Here is a 12,697-nt window from a genome sequence, read left to right as displayed (position 1 = left end):
GGAGGTTATTAGCATTATATCATTTCTCTTGTCCACATCCTGATTTTTGCTAGTTCTATTTCTATTCAGTTAAGATATAACAATTTACATTCTTGTATTTGTCCTAATTTTATTTCTTTTTTTTCAGGTAAAAGAAAGGACTTTTATTGGTGAGTTGGAACAGGAAAAGGTATGCAATACATCACAAATGCCACTACAAGAGTCACGTGATTAAAAATTCAAATTCCTTAAAAGACAGTAAATAACTTAATCTAGACTCATGTCTTCCTCTTCATCTTTCTTGTCTTTTGCGTCGCCCTCCTTCTGCTCAGATTTGGCATTGTTCTGCATAGCTTTGGCAAATGCTTCCACATAGCCCTTGTTGGCGGCCTTCAAGGCCTCTGCGGGCAGGCCAAACTGGCCCATGAGTGGGCCCAGCTGCCCCGAGGCCAAGGCTGCACTGAACGTTCCCAGGGCCTGCTGGAACTCGGGCGAGGTCAGGTGCTCTGGATCTCGTCCGCGGTCTGGGGCAGCGACTCACCCGAGGATAAGTAGGGCAGGAGGCGCTCCTGGACATCGGCGTTGGCCAGAATGGGGGCCATGATCTCTGGGGTCAGCACGCTGGCCAGGTCCACTTGCTAGCCGCCAGCTGGCCCCCCTGGCACGTTCGTGGTAGCCAAAACGCTCTGCAGGTCGCTCAGCTGGATGGGCTGGGTCGGACTGGCTGCCTTACCCGTTCCATTACTTGAACTGGGCGCGGGGCTCCGGCGGGTGGCCGAGGCGGCGGCTGGGGCAGAAGGGGCTGGGGGGGCACAGGCAGAGGAGGTGGTGGAGGATGGGGTGACAGCTGCCGACTGGCTCCAGAGCTGGAGGAAGAACTGCTCGCTGGAGGCCCGCCGCTACCTACAAGACTGGCCAGGCCCGGCCCTGTGAGGGCCCTGAGCCCACCCAGTCCTCCAAGGCTAGCCGGTCGGATGCGCTGCAGGAGTTGGCGGTGACTCATGTTTCCAGCAGGCTCTGCAGGCCACCCTCACCACTCAGGGCCGAGAGCTCGTGGCCACCGCTCCCGCTGGCCCCCAGTGCCCCAGGATCGGGGGTTATTCAGATACTCATTGACTTTCCAGCAGTGCTCCTCGTCCTGGTCAGTCTTGGGCTCCTGCATCCAGAAGAAGAGCCTTTTGGACCCAACTTTGATCCTGAGCACGTAGACCCTCCCACTGGGGCACTGGGCCACCCACTTGAACTCGCAGTCGTCAGGGAAGATGATCAGGTCGTCCTCCACGGTCCCCGGCATCCTGTCCTTCCAGCAGAAGTGGAGGAGTGAGTCGTCTGTCTGCTGGATGGACAGGAGCCCTGTCCGCTTGTCCGGGGTCACCGTGGTCCCCTTCAGGGTCATCTTCCCTGCCCAGAACTCCACGAGGTACTTGCTGGAGGACCCGCGAGAGCCTGGCACCTGGCTCGGGAACAGAGTGCCCGACGTCGTCATCCTGGTTGCGCCTACGCTCGGCCGAGAAGCACGGTCCGGGCTCGCTCTTCCCCGTCCTAATTTTCAGAATTACATGATTAAATCCACATGCTCATTCCAGAATGGCATATTGATTGACATTCATCCCAACATGCAACTCAGCCCAGAAGTTTACTCTCAAGTTATTGTATATGTTGAGGGAGGCTAAAAGTAAATCCAATAATACACAATGAAATATAAAATTACCAGACTGCCATTGCATAAAACTTTGAGCAAAAGGGAATGAAGTTGAAAAGTGTTACAAGAAACCAAACCACTCTGCCAAGTCCATTGTCTCATATGAGAGGGAAAAAAAATCCTTTGCTAGAGAATTATCTTCACCAATGATCTAAAGTTTTTCTCTTTTAATATGTACCTTGATGAGAGGGGAGTGGGAAACAGGGACAAAAACATAAGAAGGAGTATCAATGTGTGAGAAGAAATGCACCCACGACCTGACGAATGAAACTGTAACCCCTCTATACATTACCCCAACAATAAATGTTTTTAAAATGTACCTTGATGATTAAAAATTAGATGCCCATTCTCAAGTTAAGAAAATAAACCAGGATAAGAGGATATGAAAAAAAAAGTTACTAGGAAGGGGCCGGAGTGTGGCCTAGTGGTAGAGTGCTTGCCTAGAATGCAGGAAGACACAGGTTCAATTCCTTGCTACCACATACATAGAATAAAGCCAGAAGTGGTGCTGAGGCTCAAGTGGCTCGAGCCTTGAGAAAGTCCAAGGACAGTGCTTAGACCCAGAGCACTGGCCAAAAAAAACAAAAATAAAAAAGTTACTAGGAAGCATACTCGGAGTGTCACAGTGGACACACTAATCAGATCAGGGTGATAGGAAGAAGGGTAAAAGAAAGCATCCCCAATAAACTTAAAGCCAGACTCTGCAGTTCAAGTGTAACTTGAAAAAGGAGCCAGACTTCTTAGACAGAGAAACAAAAACTCCAGTAGAACCTGTTAACCAGTGAATATTGTTTACCTACGAGACAGATCACAGGCAAAAACCCAACAAGAATCTCACAAAACACTGGACCACAGCACTCCTCTCTTAACCACAATGACCCAACATTTGTTGCCCTGGCTACAGAACTCCACTGCCTAGTGAAGAGCAGACAAACAGGGTATTCACACACAAACAAAGGGACTAAGGACAGAACACAGGAGTTTGCCAGGTCTACAGAGGCAGAGCAGAAGGTTTTTATACAGACTTTAAAAATGAAGCTATAACTGATAGAGGAGCTATGTATTAGAAGGCAGGAAAGACAATGTATCTGAAGGAAACCACAGGCACTCATATCAAGGTTAGTGAAAATAGCACATGGAATGGTTTTTGGTCACACTAGGCCAGCTGGCTACTTGTTGATATCTTCTCTTGGGAAGAAACTATCAAAATCAGGAATCCAGAGCTAAGAATCATGAATCTGACTCTCCTAGTGTAAGAATTGTAGGCGGCGGGTCCTTCTTTCTCTCTGCCTTTGCCCTGCAATACTGAACCTCAGCTACTGCTGAGGAAAGACTTCACAGAGTTACTGGAGCATTTACCCAGCATCCACCACAGGCCAGGCCGCATGTGAGGCCTGCCCCAGCCACAGGTTGTGGTCATGAAGATGCTGCTGGAAAGTACAGGATGCTTTTGTTTTTGTATTATTATCATCATCATCATCATCATCATCATTATCTTTAAGTAGTTTTACAGAGTAGTTGCCATTGAACAAAAACATTTATGAAAAGACTATAGCTGAAAAAATGTCACCCCTGGATAAAATCAAGCCAGTGATTCCAAAGTCACAAAGCTCAAGGTTGATTTTTTGTGTGTTCACACAGTCAACGAACTGTCAAATCTGGACTGAGGAATTGCTTATCAATAATTCATTTTTATAGAAGGTTGAAGCCATTATTTTCAAAACTATGAGTCTTATCTGTCGCTTTCATCAACAACTTCCACAGATCTCAAGCCAGGAAATTCAATATCATTTCCTGGGTTGTCCTATTTAATTGTAGTTCACAGACAATATAAGACACATTTGGGTTTTGGTTTTAAATGGAAATGGAACTCTACTAACTACGGTAACCTGTGGATCAACAGAAGTCAATCAAATGGGAACTATTCAAATTCTACTTTGTGGTAAAGCTAAAGGCATTGACGCCAGAAATACCTCCTATTAGAAATTTCCCTATATGAAGTGTTTCTCCTCCACATATGATCTGAATTATTATTATTATTACTCTTTTGCCAGTCCTGGGACTTGAACTCAGGGGAGCCTGGATGCTATCCCTGAGTTTTAGGCACAAGGTTGGCATTCTATTATAGTGTTAAATTATGCATATATATATACATATCTATATATTACATCTGGGAGTTTGAGGTTTAGGCTCAAGGTTGGCATTCTATTATAGTGTTAAATTATGCATATATATACATATATATATATATCACAGCTGGGAGTTTGAGGTTTAGGCTCAAGGTTGGCATTCTATTATTCGAGCCATTTCCAGCTTTTTTGTGGGTTAGAGATAATAGTGTTATGGACTTTCATTCCCAGGCTGGATTTCAATGATTATTCTCTGATCTCAGCCTTATGAGTAGCCAGGATTACAGGCATGAGCCACTGGCACCCAATTTGAATTCTTTCTTTGATTAAAATAAAAGAAAAAAAAAAATATATATATATATTGCAGCTGGGAGTTTGACGTAGTGGTAGAGTGCTTGCCTAGCATGGACAAAGACTAATGTTTGATTCCTCAGTATCACATACATAGAAAAAAGCCAGAAGTGGTGCTATGGCTCAAGTGGTAGAGCGTTATCCTTGAGAAAACCCAAGGACAGTGCTCAGGCCCTGAGTTCAAGGCCCAGAACTGGCAAAAAATACATTACAGCCCTGAGTTCAAAGTCCAGAACTGGAAAAAATACTTTACAACTATGTTGAAAGCAAAATATACACTTTATGGATGGGAATGGGAAGGAAAAACTGTAAGAGACAGGGTGACTCTGTCCAGGAAGAAATGTACTCTTGACCTGGCTTATATAGCTGGATACCACCTTTACAATAACAATTTACTTTTTAACAAAGGTAAATATACCTTTATTTAAAAGGTATATTGTAATTAAAAGGTCACCTTTTTGGTTGATCTGACTATTCAACTGGAGATGAGAGGCAAGAATTTGAACAGCTTTTAAGAAGCATGAAAATTAGTAAACACACTTTTAAATCTCATGAAGCATAACCAGGTAATTCAATGCAGAACATTTGCAAGGATACAAAAATGCTGGCAGATAATGTGATCAATATGCCTATTCAGAAGGCTAGGTAATATGACTCAATCTTTTGGGTCCATCTGGTGGTATACTTACATGAATCACATAATGTACCGGGCAGTTTATTTTCAAAATCCGTTGGCACAATTATGCCTTTTTAGAAAGTAGAGGGGGGAGGGTCAGTTCTAACCAGCTGATGAACAGAAAAAGACAATTTCAGCTGGGCACTGGTGTCTCAAGCCTAATCTAGCTATCCAGGAGGCTGAGATCTGAGTATCACCATTCAAAGCTAGCCTGGACAAGAAAGCCCTTGAGTCTCTTATCTCCAATTAACCACCAAAAATCCAGAAATAGAGCTGTGGGAGAGGGCTAGCTTTGAGCAAAAAGCTTAGGGATAGCTCCCAAGATCCTAAATTTGAACTACACACACACACGACAATTACATACTCGAATCCATATACACACATATATTGTATACATAGTAGATAATAGGTAGATATTGCAACTGTATTTTGAACATATTCTCTAACCATGTACAGAAAATCTAGGGCAACATGAAGGAAAATATGGTTTTTTAAAAAACTCACCTCTAATGTAAAATGTAAACATAAATGATTATATAAAATCATGTTATTCCAAAGTTTTATCAAAGCAAGATGATAAAGGATGAAAAGTATACTTGTTCATGCCACTACTTATTTTATGAAGATCAAACAATTAAACAAAGTAGAGAAATGTTTCATTTTTTTGTAATTCGAGTTATAGTTATCACAATTTGAAGTCAAATTCAGATTGTACACATTAATTCTTTATCTCAAGAGCAAAATTTTTCATTTAATGAGAAATAAAAGTATAAATATACCTATCAAGCCTAGGAAAAGCAAGTACAAAATGTGTCAATTAAAGTCTGCCTCATTATCTTTAACCTAATTTGATTTCCTTTTTTTTTTGTAGGGCTAAGAACAAGGTGAAGCCTATAATCAGAATAAGCAAGAAGTGTGAGTCTCTTTTAGAAATACAAATAGTATCTGTCAGTGCCCTCACCCACCCAGCCACCCAGGGGTATCCCTCGATGCTCCCAAGAAACCCGACGGTGGAAGGGGAAGAGCACAGGATATTTTTAACCACAACACTTGCAAACCTGCAAGCCACCTGCCTTCCAAATCATAGAGAGTGCGTGCATCTATGTCATTCTCAATACTCAGGGCAGCCCTTTTACATCACCCACCTATCACCTAAAGATAAGTTACACAGAATGCATTCCCAATGATGAGGAGTTAGGAAATCATTCCTTCACTAGTCTGTATGAAATTGATATTAATTATCATCATTCAATTATAATGAACACTGCAGTGAAGTAAACTCTAGTCGTCGTTGTAGATACTTACCAATAATTGCTTAATTTCATCCCCCACCATCCTCTCCTAATGGGTACAAGAGTAGAATTTCATTATGCTGTGAAAGAGAAATGTAAATCAAATAAACACACACATGAAGAAAATGAAACTGTCCTTAGAAATTTTGTTTCAAGGAAGTATTCATCTCTTTTTTTTTGGAATTTTAAAAATATTTTATTTGAAACTTTTATGCAAATTGAATATTATCTTTTCACTTGGCAATCTTCTTATAATTATATAATATAAAGAAACATGATGATTACTTTCACCACAGCCCATATAAAGTGTATCCCTAAGCCCCTCAGAATTTACCCCAGTGTGCCACGTGAAGATGATCATCTTCTGTAGGTGACTCCCAGCACATCTGAGAACCCCTGTGCATAGCCAAGTGTCAAATAGGAATTATCAAGAATATTTGTAAAGCATTTAATGAGGTATGAAAATACTTTTATCCAAAAATAGAATCATAAAAACTTACACAACATGAATTGTTATGAAAAGTAAGTTTTACCAAGTCTTTTAAGTTAAAGGAACTGGAGCCATGGCTTAGTGGTAGAACATCTGCCTGGGAAGTATGAGGCCTCCAGTTCGAACCTCAGATCACACACACACACACACACACACACACACACACACACACACTCACTCTCATACACTCACTCACACATACACACCCACACAAGTTAAATATGCAACTGAAGAACATCTAAACAAATTTGATGAAATTTCAATCTGGGGCCATAATTATACTTCTAAATCATTCATTTGAGTAACTATTAGAAATTCAAAGCCTAGTGATTACTTCATATACTATCTGAATTATTTCCTTCAAATCAATTGGAATTGGTCAATTTCTCCTCTTGGCTTAGCATTTTCCTCCTAAATATCTTCTGAGTAGGAGCAACGCTATCATTTTCCATTGTATCCTCTAAGAGTCTGCCACATGAGTTCTCCCCAGAGCCCCCAAGCCACGCATGCACTTGTCCTAGGAAACCCTAGAAGGTCCCGTCCCTGACCAGGCCACTCGAGTGACACAATACCTCGAAACTCATGTGCAAGAATCATGGAAAGACATGATGAAGCACCAGGACAACTACCATGACTAATTCCTCATAATATCTCTGATTACATTAATACCTGGTAATGCATAATCTGCAGTATAAAGGTGACACAGATTCACAATGATAATGTCTAGCAGCAATAATAATGTCTTTGGGGGTAGGAAGGGCAGGAAGATAAAAGAAACATGTACTTCCTGCCAAAGTAATCAATGCCCAAAGTAAGAAACAAAACATATTAGATTTACATTCAAAAGCATGTGAAACTTTCTCAAGTAACTATAACTAAGATTGCTTGGAATAGAAGAGATTGTCTTTAATTAGTGGTAGCAATAATAATCGCTGCCATTGTTATGAATCCCTACCACTGAATTGTATTATAGTAAGAGATGTCACAGACATCATTTCTGATGTCTGAAAACCTGGGTAAATAATTTATAGAAAATATAACCCCATAAGAATGTCTTTATATTCAAAGGTTTAAATTTTCCATCCCAGCCTAGCTAGCAGCTTTTAAGACATCAAAACTACTGAATATCTATCTCCTCTACCATCTTTGGTTATTCTTCTTTCTTCCAATTCCAAACATACAAATGAATTTAGGACATTCATACGAGATACATTGTCTCTGATCTCTGTAAATATTTTTAAAAGTTCAGCAATATACAGGAACTCTTAACTGCTAATAATATTTCAAGTTTTACAAACCAAACATTTAGGAAAGGCATTAAAGGCATCAGGTTTACTTTATACTCAAACAGGAGATATTACAGGTGAGGCGGGCGCCTTACCTGGTACCCGAGCGGGCTTGGGCGCTCGCGGATCTCGGGGTGCAGGTGGCGGCGGGTCTGGGTCATCATGATACATTTCATCTTGCTGTTCAGTCGACAAGGGAAATTACGGCTACAGAAGTGGTACACCACTCTCCCTGACAAAGAGAGGAAAAAAATAACCCGGGAAATTGTTCAGATTATTCTCTCTCGAGGTCATCGAACAAGCAGTTTCATTGACTGGAAGGAGCTCAAACTTGTTTATAAAAGGTCTGCCAGCTGGGTATCATCTTTAATTTTGAAAAGGCATATTTTATCCTTGATGAGTTTATAATAGGTGGCGAAATTCAGGAAACATCCCAGAAAATAGCTGTCAAAGCCATTGAAGAGTCTGACGTGTTACAGGAGGAGAGAGAGAGAGAAAGAGGAGAGAGAGGGAAGACAGTGTAGAGGATGCAATTCCTAGTGTCTCCACTAGGGACAGCAGCTGGTTGAGAAGAGAAGCTCAAATGACAATGGAAGAATCCATGAACAAACCTACAGTTTAACCGACTTGAAGACTCCGAGTGCTGCAAGTGCTGAATTTTAAATCCTCATTGTTTTGTATCCAGTGCAGAGCCATGCCACAAGTAACTTAAAGAAAGGGATTCTTACTTAACTAGCAAATGTTCACGTTGGCTAATATAGTATATTTGAAATGTCTATGTCTATAGTATACTGTATATGATGACTTAATCTGCCTCTGTGTTGGAGATAACTGCTGTATAACTTGGCAGACTGAATAGTGTGTAAAATTTTAAAACTCCATGAGATTATTTGTAAGAAATAATTGCAATATATATTTTTGGAATTTGATTTTCTGAGGGATGAAAAACCATACATACTGTAATAGCTCCTGCTTATGAATACATTGTAAGTATTCATCTCTTAAAGAAAAATAAATACACGTGGTAAAAGAGCACAATGTCTTAGATGTGGGAGGCCAACATGATTCTGAGCTTTACATCCTATTCAACCATGGACATAGTTATCAAGGGTGTGGTTTCAGTTAATGTTCCACACATCCACGTGCAAAGTGGAGGTTCGGGGCCGGTCCTGGTGCCACGAAGAGGTCGTGGGACTGTTCAGAGGGGAAACCCAGTGGGAGGTTAGGTGACTAGGTCGGCGGAGGAGGATGGAGGGGACAGGCAGGAGGGTTGGGGAGGACGGGACAGGGCTCCCCTCCCCTCCAGTCTATTCCCCATGCTAGCCCAGGAGGACCCGCGTTGACGGCTCCAGAGGGAGGAAGGGGAGTCCAGGGCGGTGAGGACCCGCGCTGTCAGCCATTGAGTCACTGGACCTGCGGAGCCGTTATTTCTGGGTCCTCAGCGGAAGGGGCGGGGAGATCCGGGAGGAGCAGAGTGGACTTCCGGGGTGGGTCCTCCAGGGTCCAGGCCAATCAATTCTCTACCTAACGACGGGGATTCCCTTCCCCCTGCAGAACAAGGTCAAAACATGCGTCATCTACCGGTGTACAATGTCTCTGAGCAGTGGAGGAAGAATGAGGACCCTCTGGGTTCTTCTCTGTGTCCATTCAGCTTCATGTGGACTCAGACTTTTCCATGACAGCTAATCCTGAAAGAACCTTCCAGAGCTGAGGGTGGCTCAGGAAACAAGGCCCAACTGACCCTGGGGGAGAAGTTCCACAACAGTGAGTCCCTGCAAGCCTTTCTTCCATAGGCCTGGCTTCTCTCAGGTACTTGCTGTAGTGCTGGAATGCTGCCAATGAACAACAATGACCACATGCCTCTTGTGTGTGCACTGGTGCTCTGTGCATCAGGGCTGGTTCTGTGTCCTTCTCCCTCCTTTAGCTCTCTCTTAGACTCCTTGTCTCCCTGTACTTAAGTCTCTATTTCCATAAAAAATTTCTTGGCCTACCCTCAACCTATGCACTCATCCATTGAACCCTTATCCTTCTGGGCTATGTGTTTAAAGAAGTCCTGAGTGATTGTGTTGGAGCAGGTCTTTCCACCCAGAGCCAGCAGCTGGTTGCCTGCCCTCACCCAGTGTTTCCATAGGGTCCCACATCTTCTGACAGCACAATCTGGTCTCAGTGTGTCACCAGTCCCAAGTGGGCTTCTCAGGGACCTCTCCCCAACAGGAACTTACCAAATGCTGACATTCCTACTATCTCCCTGAGTTCACCAGTCAGGAGATGTGTATCACTCTATGCTGCGTGTTGCTCTAGATGGACTTGGAGGGCTTTTTGGTAAAAAGCATTACAGATATGGCACTTTAGTTCCTGGAACACTGTGATCATTGGGGTCATAATTCCACCTCAAGTCTGTTTATTTCTGATGTTTTTTTCTGCCTGCTCCTCAGTTTCTCACTTCATCCTTACCTAATCTCCTGGACGATTCTCCCTCTTCTGGACTTCCCTGACCTCCCAGCACGGAGGCACCCTCCTCCTTTCTTGTCTCTGTTGGGTATGGAAGGCTCTCCTGTGCCCCTCATTGCCCATCCCACTTTGCCCCTTGACAAAGACAGGTGTCTTCAGAAAAAGAAATTTGTAAACATAATGAAATGACTCTGTTTTTTTCCTGAAATATTCGAATGTGGTATAAGACCCTCCCAAGATCTTCTATTGGCATAAGCCATATATGTATTCTCACAACTGCAGAGCATCCACAAATTTACCTACAGATTCAAGTTCCTCACAAATGTCAACCATCTTACTATTTGCTTTTTCTTTTCTTTTATTATATTTATTTATTTATTTGTATTTTTATTGTAATTAATAGAAGGGTTACATGGTATTTGCCAGATAAATGGTGCCTTATTTTCCACACATTGATACCCTTTCACATGTCGTGGTCCCCATTTCCCTTCCCCCCTCCCCCTCTCCCACCCCTCATCTTGTTTTCCCCCGTTCCCTATATTTATTTTTTATTGTAATTAATAAAAGGGTTACATGATGTTTGCCAGATAGAAGTTGGATTAATTCACATATATTGATACCCTTTCACATGTCTTGGTCACCATGACCCTCCCCTCCACCGCCCACCCCCCCGTCTTGGTTTTCCCCCCTTCCCTATCCAATTTCAAATAACCCAATACAAATAAATCCAATATATCAGATAACAAAGTGAGATACTGTAACAATATGAGATATCCAAGGGACAGCAAAGGAGATGAGAGATAACATAGTACATTAAGGACAACAGTCATTCATTGTATGGCTTTTGTTTCAATATCCTGGAAGTCTTTTCAATTAGCTTCCTACTATGTAGCCTTATTTCTTTTCTTAACAGGGCTTTTCCACTCAGGGCTGAATCCCAAGGTAACAGATACAATGAAGCACTACACAATCCACCAAATTTTGTTTGTATTTGCTACCATATATAAGAAGGAGACCAAGATGCTCTTGTCATCTGTATTTTGTGGAATAAGGAAGTGGTTTTTATATAAATTGCTAAGATACAGGGAGGGGTGATGGCATTTTTTTCATTACAGATCCAACTAATTCTGTCCATCCAGTTGTATTGCCATTTCTTCTGGGTGAAGGGATTGCAAAGGTGTTGCTCTTTGAAGGGAACATTACCTTCTCATCATTTTCATTATTCTTCTATCCTTACCAAAGTTCTGTGTGTGTGCGCGTGCGTGCGTGTGTGTGTGTGTGTGTGTGTGTGTGTGTGTGTGTGTGTGTGTGTGTCTATGAGTGTACCAGTGAATGGATTCATGTGGATACCTTATATCTGTCTTAGAGTTTCATTTCTGTTTGTCACTTCTACCTAGAGTCACCTTCATCTGCCTTGCGCAAGAAGTGATGCAGACATCACAGATACAGGCCCATGTAGTACTTCTTGCTGTGCTGGTTCTGCCACTTGAATAGGACAATGGGTCTTGAATCTTTATGCTCAAGCCTGCTAATCCAACACATTGGCCATGAATCAAATTTCCTACTTCTTGCTGATTAATTGAAGATGAGACTCTCATAGGCTTTCATGTCTAGGTTGACTCAGAAACATGTTCTTCAGAGGTCAGTTTCCTGAGCAGTTAGGATTGTGTGAGCCATTGGCCTCTGGCAAAGGACAATGTGTGTGATTCCTGTGGCATGTCCTGTCTCAGGACATGGATGTGAGTAGCTTCTCTATCTCCTTTTTGTCACAACACATACGAACGAAATTTATTCTCTGTCAAGACAGAATATGCAGAGACCACATCTCTACTTGAGGCAGTATAAAGGCTGACAGCAGCTCTCAGTGTTCACAAGCCTAGGAAGGACACAGGGTATTATTCAGTGGATGACATCCTCACCCTCACAAGCAGGTGCTAAGTGGAATCCCTGCAAAGTGGATTGACTGGGGGACTGAAGCAAAGCACTAACACTAGTAGTGTAAAACACATTTGAGATGATTGATTGTGCAGGCCGGAAGCCAGTAAGTATGTCCTCAACACCAGGACATTTGCTGGACAGAGGACCGTGGGAAGGTATGTGGAGGGGACTGTGTCTAGTTTTCCTCCTGACCTGCAAGAGGTCCCAGGGAGCAGCCAGTGGACATTTGGAGGGGTCAGGTGTGAGGCTCAGGCTCTGGGGGGCATGGTTGGTGACATCACCTAAAGAGATGACAGGACAAAAAAAAGGGGGGCCAGGCAACAATGGGGGCACTGCTTAGCAGCTCATATATTGCGCTGCAGCTGAGCCAGCTCATTTGTGTGCAAACTTTGGAAGCACCAGG

The 12,697-nt window shown here is 42.7% G+C and overlaps 1 pseudogene; it reads right to left on the bottom strand.

The window, feature by feature from the left end:
- Positions 1-232: 232 nt before the first annotated feature.
- Positions 233-1,465, bottom strand: LOC150039951 (proteasomal ubiquitin receptor ADRM1 pseudogene; annotated as a pseudogene).
- Positions 1,466-12,697: the final 11,232 nt, after the last annotated feature.

Source organism: Megascapheus bottae, unplaced genomic scaffold (genome assembly GCF_031878675.1).
Source record: "Megascapheus bottae isolate mThoBot1 unplaced genomic scaffold, mThoBot2.hap1 HAP1_SCAFFOLD_43, whole genome shotgun sequence".
Lineage (NCBI taxonomy): Eukaryota > Metazoa > Chordata > Mammalia > Rodentia > Geomyidae > Megascapheus > Megascapheus bottae.
Note: the sequence above shows the minus strand (reverse complement) of the source record. Positions and strands in the feature narration are given on the sequence as shown.